The following is a 10,131-nucleotide window of genomic DNA, read 5'->3' on the forward strand; positions in this document are numbered from 1 at the left end:
GTCTGTGGTTTACCGTCCTTAGGTCTTTCAGGCAGCGCTTAAACTGCCTGTGGTAAAGAACGAGTTTTGTTTCTGATTCACCACAGACGATACTTTTTAGAAATACAATTAAAAAGTCCCCATTCCTCCTCCCACTCCATGCACTTTATAAAGGTTGATCAGATATTCCAGTTTGTCCAGTACAAAGCCATTTTCCCTCTGTCGTCCTGGAGTAGTGATTAATAACATCCCCCCTTGCGGCCGGGCGCGGTGGCTCACGCCTGTAATCCCAGCACTTTGGGAGGCCGAGGCGGGCGGATCACGAGGTCAGGAGATCGAGACCATCCTGGCTAAACACGGTGAAACCCCGTCTACTAAAAATACAAAAAAATTAGCTGGGCGTAGGTGGTGCACGCCTGTAGCCCCAGCTACTCGGGAGGCTGAGGCTGTAGAATGGCGTAAAACCCGGGAGGCGGAACTTGCAGTGACCGGAGATTGCGCCACTGCGCTCCTGCCTGGGCGATAGAGCAAGACTCCGTCTCTAAATAAATAAATTAATTAATTAATTAAAATAACATCCCCCCTTTCATTCTACAAACGGTTGCATTTCAATGGAAGATTATATGGTCGCCTGCGTTTATGTGATATTCAATACTCATGTATTCTTATGGAATTTCTGCAAATACAAGCAAATATTAATAAATATAAAATTTTACCTCTCCTTTCACAAAAAGTAACACCACATAATTGTTCTGCTTTGTTTTTTGTTGTTGTTGTTGTTGTTGTTTTGTTTTTTTTGTTTTTGTTTTTTTTTTTGCACTTTTCCTGGTACTATGGTTTGAAATAATTGTCTTCTCCAAAACGCAAGTTGAGGGCTGGGTGCCGTGGCTCACGTCTGTAATCCCAGCACTTTGGGAGGCCGAGGCGGACGGATCATCAGAGGTTGGGAGTTCGAGACCAGCCTGAACAACATGGAGAAACCCCGTCTCAACTAAAAATACAAAAATTAGCCAGGCGTAGTGGCACATACCTGTAATTCCAGTTACTCAGGAGACTGAGGCAGGAGAATCACTTGAACCTGGGAGGCGAAGGTCGCGTTGAGCCAAGACTGCACCATTGCACTCCAGCCTGGGCAACAAGGGCAAAACTCCGTCTCAAAAAAAAAAAAGGCAAGACTCCATCTCAAAAAATAAAAATTAAAATTAAATGAAAAAGAAAACAAACAACTCATGTTGAAACTTAATCTTTAATGTGGCAACATTTAGAGGTGGGTCTTAAATAGGTGATTGGATCATGAGGACAAAACCCTGAGGAATTGATCCATTTGTGGATTAATGGGTTATCATGGGAGAGAACATGTGGCTTTATTAGAAGAGGAAGAGACCTGAGCTAGCATGTTAGGAAGGTCACTCCGTTGCCATGTGATACCCTGTGCTGCTTCTGAACTCTAGCAAGTCTTGACCAGCAAGAAGGGTCTCACTAGATGTGGTCGCTTGACCTTAGACTTCTTGGCCTTCATAACTGTAAGATATAAATTCCTTTTCTTTATAAATTACCCAGTTTCAGGTATTCTGGTATAAGCAACAGAAAACAGACTAAGACAGCTGGACATCTTACCAGCTGTCCAGTCTTTCAAAATCACTCTTTTTAGAGCTAGAAGATATTACATAGCAAGGGTATGTCTTAGTTTATTTAATCCTTATAGGACACAAGTTATTTTTAATCAATCCTGCGATGAATAACCTTTACATACATTATATATGTACAGGTAGAAAACATTACCAGAAATGAGGCAAAGGATAGACATACAATCTTGGTAGATCCTGCCAAATTGTACTTTGTAGGAATGTTATCATTTTGCCTTCCTACCAGAAATATATAGGGGTACAGTTTCCTACAGGCTTGCTTACAAAGTCTGTCAAACTTTTGGAGTTTTGCCATCTTGATGTGTGATAAATGGCATATTCCCTCTAATGGGAAAGAGAAAGAGAAGAATACCTAAAGAAGGAATCTCTTTTAAGAATGTGTATTAGTCTGTTCTCAGGCAGGCGTGGTGGCTCAAGCCTGTAATCCCACCACTTTAGGAGGCCAAGGCAGGCAGATCACCTGAAGTCAGGAGTTGGAGACCAGCCTGGTCAACATGGTGAAACTCTGTCTCTATTAAAAACACGAAAAAATAACCAGGCGTGGTGGCGGGTGCCTGTAGTCCCAGCTACTTGGGAGGCTGAGGCAGGAGAATCACTTGAACACAGGAGGCAGTGAGCCGAGATCGCGCCACTGTACTCCAGCTGGGTGGCAGAGTGAAACTCCATCTCAAAAAAAATAAAATAAATAACAAAAGAATGTATATTAGTCTGTTCTCACATTGCTATAAAGAACTCCCTGAGACTGGGTAATTTATAAAGAAGAGAGGTTTAAATGACTCATAGTTCCGCGGCCTTACAGGAGGCACGGCTGGGGAAGCCTGAGGAAACTTATAATCATGGTGGAAGGGTAAAGGGGAAGCAAGTATGTCACCACGTGATGACAGGAGAGAGAGAGAACACAAAGGGGGAGGTGCTACAGACTTTCAAACAACCACATCTCGTGAGAACTCACTCACTATCATCAGAACACAAGACGGAAATCTGCCTGCATGATCCAATCACCTCCTACCAGGTCCCTTGCCCAACATTGGGGATTACAATTCAACATGAGATTTGAGTGGGGGTACAGAGCCAAACCATATCAGAAAGTAAGGTAGAGATTGCCCACATCAATTCAGATCATGTTCCATTAACAAGAACTTAATCATATGACCAGCAATGAGACTAGAAATTTAGTTTCCAGTTGGGGAGCCTTGTGCCCAGAAATACGAAAGAATAAGTTTAGAGGGACAATCAGCAGTCTCCACTACAGTATGTCCCTCTGACCACCTAAATATCCACATGTCCTCTGATGGTAATTTTAAGTATCAACTTGAGTGGATTAAGGAATACCAAGAAAACTAACTGTTACAGCATTATATTAGTGTGTGTCTGTGAGGGTGTTTCCAGAGGAGATTGGCATGTGAGTCTGAGTGGACTAAGTGAGGAAGATCTGCCCTCAGTGTGGGCAGGCACCATCCAGTTAGCTGGGCCCAGAGAAAACAAAAACAGAGAAGAGGTGAGTTGGTCTCTGTCCTAAAGCTGAGAAACACACTTCTTCTCCTGGCCTTGGACTCCAGGACTCATACCAGCAGCACCCTGGGTTCTCAAGCCTTCGGACTTGGATTAAGCCATGCTGCCAGCATCCCAGAGTCTCTGACTTGCAGACTGCTTGATGTGGGACTTCTCAGCCCCCACAATCACATATCACATGGTCCAATTCCCCTAATAATTCCCCTCTCATATCATATTTTTTATATGTGTGTGTGTATATGTGTGTGTGTGTGTGTGTGTGTGTATATATATATATATATATATCTCCTATTGGTTCTGTCTCTCTGGAGAACCTGAATAATATAGCTTCTTCTCACAGTAGAGCCTACTTCCTCCTTCCCTAGGGAAGAAAGCTCAATTTCCCATTCAATTTCTACATCAGCTAAAAATTCAGGATATCTGGTGATGCAGAAACCTATCACATTGGGATGTGGTGTTTTATAGTCCAGAGATGTATACACTGTAAAACAACTGATGTGTCCTATGCCCATACATCCAATACAAACCAACAGTGGAGCAGAAACAGGCCAATCACAGTTAAAACTCAGACAAAGGAAGAATGGGAAACACAGCAGTTACTGGTCCATAACAATGGCAGAAACATGGGAAGGAAGTATGGATACTCACTGCCCTGATACTGGAATAAGTTCCTTGGTCAGTCCTTGGTTCTGCTGAGAGGATTTCTATTGTTTGTTGTGTTGTGTGGGTGCAAGCTTTACCTTCTGAATACAAGTTAACTGGATGTTGAGTGTATTTCCTTTTTGAGAATGCCTTAGTGCTTGAACACTTGAAGGCTTTTGTAGGCCAGGCTTTTGGGGTGCTTGCTTTTTTTAACTTAAATAATTCCATTGAATATTCAATAAGTTCTACGTGCTTTCAGACAGTTTCAGATGCCAGTAACCACACCCAAAGTTATTTCTTGAAGTAGTTAGCAAACTTGCCTTAAATCCTAGCTTCTTTGCTCAACCCATTTTTAATGCCCTCTTTGTAATGGTGGCAGCTGTGAAAAAATCTGAAACAGTAGGCTTAAATGAGAAGAGAACTCTATCAGTTTGATTTGGCTTTAGCTTATTTTTATTTTCTGTTGTTTTTGTTTGTTTGGTTGGTTGGTTGGTTGGTTGGTTGGTTGTGTGCGCCAAGAAGTCTTAAACAGCTATGAAAAATCTCTAAGCCAAGTCTTTTCTTCTGCTATTTCAAGATACATAAACAGTTGGCTTTTTCAACTTAGTGAGGGTTCAGAATTTCCAGTTTATTCCCTTTTTAACTTGACTTCACACTTGACTTGCAACACCTTACCCAAGGCAACAAAAAACAGCCACACACACAAGCTGGCTCTTTTCAGATACTTCCACTAGCTACAAGCTGGGGAAGGAGATTTCCTGCCTTCCTAATTGTTGGAGGCAGCAATTTTACTAAATATTTTGACCTAAAAAGGACTTCTCTTTCCAGACTGTTCATTCCCCTTGCCCTAACTCTAACAGAATATTACGTATTTTTAGGTTTTACTTACAGCAGTGAAGAAAAGCAAACCCGGATGGCCCTGGAGGCTTATTCTCTCCTTTTCAATTATTTAGCAAGAGGTTAGCAAGGCACATCTTAATGAACTCAAGGGAACTGCACAAATCCTAGCTCTTTTTTTTTTTTTTTTTACCATGCAAAATCCTCAATTCTAGCCCAAACTGAATAGAAACTGTCATGTTAACAAAATCCTAGTAATCCTTGCATGTTAAAGTTTGAGAAGATCTAGCAGATGCCAACACCATTGGTATTTGTCTTAGTTTGTTTTCTGTTGCTTATAACAGAATACCTGAAACTGGGTAACTTATAAAGAAAAGGAATTTATGTCTTACAGTTATGGAGGCTGAGAAGTCCAAGGTAAAGGGGCCACATCTGATCAGGGCCTCCTTGCTGATGCACAGGGCATCGCATGGTGAGGGGGCCAAGCATACTTGCTCTGGTCTCTCTCTCTCTTCTTATAAAGCCACCATTTCAACTCTCATGGGAATCCCTTAATCCATAAATCCATTAATTCTTTAATAGATTAATCCATTCATGAGGGCAGACCCCTTATGATCCAGTCACCTCTTAAAGGTCCACCTCTCAATAATGTCACATTAGGGAATCACTTTCAACATGAGTTTTGAAGGGGATAAACATTCAAACAATAGCATTGTATGAATTACCCTCACGAGCAAGGCCATTTCCTTGGCCAGGAATCTCCTGTTGTTGCAGTCTACTAGATGGTCTCTACCTTCTCACAACTTCCCTACAAAGATAAAAAAGTTATCCAGAAGCCTCTTTCCTGACACATATTCTACTTTACGTCCACTGTGTCCAGCCCAAATACGCCTCACTATCGAAGGGAAAAGAGCACAAGTATTGTCCATACGGTACTGTACTGTTTTCTGCATGTGAATCCTTCCTCTATACTTACTCCATGTGTTGCTAGTGCTGTGTGACAGTTGGTTTTAGAGTCATCTGGTGTTTCCTACCTAGATCTAGAATTGGTCATTTCTCCAAGAAGCCTTTTTCCTTTTAGTGGGGATGATAGTTATAAATAACAGTCCAAGTGCTAAGGAGGCTCGTTGCTACTATATCAGTCATTTGGAGACCTTTTTGTAGGACAGAACTAGGAAATATGTACATATTTTAAGGGTGAAATGATTCATGAGGACATACTGACAATTCCAATTTAGGCTGTTTTACTTAACCTCTTCTGTATTACATCTGTATCACCTTATTTCCACACCCAGAATCCTGGTTCACAGCACATGAGGAATATTCCACAATTACTCATTTTATTCATCCACATTATATACACAACAGCCTCAGAATAACAATACTTATACTACCATCCCCAATATGATTACTGATAACAGTTAAATATTTTCCCACATTTCCTATTATAATAGCCATATTGTGAGCACATATAGCCATTACAAACTATATTGTCTTCCTTTTTTTATTTTTTGAGATAGGGTTTCACTCTGTTGTCCCAACTGGAGTTCAGTGCCATGATCTCAGGTCACTGTAGCCTTGACCACCTGGGCTCAAGTGATCCTTCCACCTCAGCCTCCCGAGTAGCTGCGACTACAGGCACGCCTCACCCATCACCATGCCTGGCTAATGTTTCAACTTTTTGTAGAGACAGGGTTTCACCATGTTGCCCAGGCTGGTCTCAAACTCTTGAGTTCAAGCAATCCACCTGCCTTTCTTCCCCAAATGCTGGGATTACAGGTGTGAGCCATGGCACCTGGCCTTATTTTCTTCCTTTTAATCATCATGTATTCTTTTCTTTCTTTTTTTTTTTTTTTTTTTTTTTTTTTTTGAGACAGAGTCTCACTGTGTCTCCAGGCTGGAGTGCAGTGGTGTGATCTCGGCTCACTACAACCTCCACCTCTCAGGTTCAAGCAATTCTCCTGCCTCAGCCTCCCAAGTAGCTGGGACTACAGGCTCCTGCCACCACACCCAGCTAATTTTTGTATTTTTAGTAGAGACGAGGTTTCACCATGTTGGCCAGAATGGTCTCGATCTTGACCTCATGATCTGCCCGCCTTGACCTCCCAAAAGGCTGGGATTACAGGCGTGAGCCACCACGCCCAGCTAATCTTCATGTATTCTTAGGTCAGTAAGCACTACATATTGAATGTTCACCATCAGCTCTTTTATTGATATATCGCTAGTCTTTGGTTTTCTGTTAAAGAAGGCAGTTCTTTAATAGGTTGTTCAGACAGGACTCAGAATCCATATTCTTGCATGTTCTTGAATATTGGTAACATCTTGTGCCTTTTATGTTTGTATCAGTCTTGTTGGATATAATAAACTTTGATTCACTTTTCTTAAGAACTTTAAGTATGGTGCTTCATTTTTTTTTTTTTTTTTTTTTTTTTGGCATAAAGCACCACTAAGAAATATCTGATGAGAGTCTAATTTTCTATCTCTGTGTTTTTTAAGAGACAGGGTCTTACTCTGTCACCCAGGCATTACCCCATTAATGTATTAATCCATTAATGAGGACAGACACCTCATGATCTCAGTTACCTCTTAAAGGTCCACCTCTCAATAATGCCACATTGGGGATTAAGTTTCAATATGAGTTTTGGAGGGGATAAACATTCAAATAATAGCATTATATGAGTGCAGTGGCATGATCATAGTCACTACAGCCTTGAACTTCTGGGCTCAAGCAGTCCTCCCACCTCAGCCTTCCAAGTAGCTGGGACTACAGGCATGCTGGTCACTACATCCAGCTAATTCTTTAAATTTTTTGTAAGGGTAAGGTCTTGTTTTGTTGCCCAGGCTGGCCTTGAATGCTTGGGCTCAAGCAGTTCTCCCACCTCAGCCCCCCAGAGCTCTGGGATTACAGTCATGAGCTACTGCACTCAATTTTCTTTCTAAGTCATTACTCTTTTTGCTTAGATGCCTTAAGATTTTTTTCTCATGCCTGTAATCCCAGCACTTTGGGAGGCTGAGGCAGGCAGATTGCTTGATTTCAGGAGGTCGAGACCAGCCTGGGCAATGTGGCAAGACTCTATCTCTACAAAAAAATACAAAAATTAGCCAGGCATGGTGGCATGCACCTGTAGTCCCAGCTACTCGGGAGGCTGAGGTGGGAGGATGGCTTGAGCCTAGGAGGTTGATGCTGCAGTGAGCTGTAATCATGCCACTGCAGTCCAGCTTGGGCAACAGAGTGAGACCCTGTCTCTAAAAATAAAAAACAAAGATGTTGGGACTATCCAACAGGGAATTTAAGATAATTAAGATACTGTGTTAAAGTTTCAATAAAAAATGTAGGCCAGGCACGGTGGCTCACACCAGTAATTCCAGCACTTTGGGAGGCCAAGGCAGGTGAATTGCTTGAGCTCAGGAGTTTGAGACCAACCTGGGAAACATGGCAAAACCCCATCTCTACAAAAAGTACACACATACACACAAAAAATTTAGTCAGTGTAGTGGCACGTGCATGTAGTCCCAGCTACTTGGAAGGCTGAGGTGAGAGGACCCTCTTAGCCCAGAAAGTTTGAGGATGCAGTGAGCCATGATTGTGCCACTGTACTCCAGCCTGGGCAACAGAGTGAGACCTTGTCTCAATAAAAAAAAAAAAAGAAAAAAAAGGAAAATGTATACAACATGAATGAACAGATGAGGAATTAAAACAGATGGTAGAAATGAAAAGAAAATGTTAAAAAGAAATGCTAAAAATACAAAGACGTGTCAACAGAGACAAAGAATGTTTTCAATGTGCTCATGAGTAGACTCAGCACAGCCAAAGAAAGAATCAGGGAACTTAAAGAAGGTCAAGAGAAAGAGCCCGGCCGGGCGCGGTGGCTCAAGCCTGTAATCCCAGCACTTTGGGAGGCCAAGATGGGGGAACACGAGGTCAGGAGATAGAGACCATCCTGGCAAACATGGTGAAACCCCGTCTCTACTAAAAAAAAAAATACAAAAAACTAGCCGGGCGAGGTGGCGGGTGCCTATAGTCCCAGCTATTCGGGAGGCTGAGGCAGGAGAATGGTGTGAACCTGGGAGGCAGAGCTTGCAGTGAGCTGAGATCTGGCCACTGCACTCCAGCTCAGGAGAGAGAGCGAGACTCCGTCTCAAAAAAAAAAAAAAGAGAAAGATCCCAAACTAAAAGAACTAAACTTCAAAAAAAAAGAAAAGTGGGAGCAGGTAGAGAAGGGAAAGTGCTGTGGTTTGGATGTTTGACTCCTTCAAACTTCATGTTGAAATCTGATCTCCATTGCTGAAGGTGGGGCCTAATGGCAACAGATCCTTCATGACTGGCGTGGTGTTGTCCTCATGGTAATGAGTGAGTTCTTGCTCTAGTAGTTCCCATTAGAGCTGGTTGTTAAAAAGAACCTGGCACCTCCCGGCTTCAGTCTCTTGTGTCTCCTCTTGCCTTGTGATCTCTGCACATGCTGGCTTCCCTCCCCTTTCTTCCATGAGTGGAAGCAGCCTGAAGCCCTCACCAGGAGCAGATGCTGGTTCACTGTTTCTTATACAATATGCAGAACTGTGAGTAAATCAGCCTTTTTTCTTTATGAATTACCCAGCCTTGGGTATTTCTTTTTTTTTTTTTTTTTTTGAGATGGAGTCTCACTCTGTCGCCCAGGCTAGAGTGCAGTGGTGCAATCTCAGCTCACTGCAAGCTCCACCTCCCAGGTTCACACCATTCTCCTGCCTCAGCCTCCCTAGTAGCTGGGACTACAGGCACCCACTACCACGCCTGGCTAATTTTTTGTGTTTTTAGTAGGGATGGGGTTTCTTTTTTTTTTTTTTTTTTTTTTGAGACGGAGTCTCACGCTGTTGCCCAGGCTGGAGTGCAGTGGCGCGATCTCGGCTCACTGCAAGCTCCGCCTCCTGGGTTCACGCCATTCTCTTGCCTCAGCCTCCTGAGTAGCTAGGACTACAGGCGCCCGCCACCGCGCCCGGCTAATTTTTTTTGTATTTTTAGTAGAGACGGGGTTTCACTGTGGTCTCGATCTCCTGACCTTGTGATCCGCCCGCCTCGGCCTCCCAAAGTGCTGGGATTACAGGCTTGAGCCACTGCGCCCGGCCTTGGGATGGGGTTTCACTGTGTTAGCCAGGATGGTCTCGATCTACTGACTTCGTGATCCACCTGCCTCGGCCTCTCAAAGTGCTGGGATTACAGGCAGGAGCCACCACACCTGGCTGGGTATTTCTTTATAGCAACACTAAGACAGACTAAGAAAGAAAGTATCTCCAAGAGCCGTGGAACAAAATGATTCAACATATGTATAATTGGAATCCAAGAAAGAAAAGAGAGGAAAAATGATGCAGAAAAAAAGATTTGAAGAGACAGTAGCAAAGAATTATCCAAAAACTTTTTTTTGAGATGGAGTCTCACTCTGTCACCCAGGCTGGAGTGCAGTGGCACAATCTCAGCTCACTGCAAGCTCCGCCTCCCAGGTTCAAGGGATTCTCTTGCCTCAGCCTCCTGAGTAGCTGGATT

This window comes from Macaca mulatta, chromosome 5 (assembly GCF_049350105.2).
Source record: "Macaca mulatta isolate MMU2019108-1 chromosome 5, T2T-MMU8v2.0, whole genome shotgun sequence".
NCBI classification, from domain to species: domain Eukaryota; kingdom Metazoa; phylum Chordata; class Mammalia; order Primates; family Cercopithecidae; genus Macaca; species Macaca mulatta.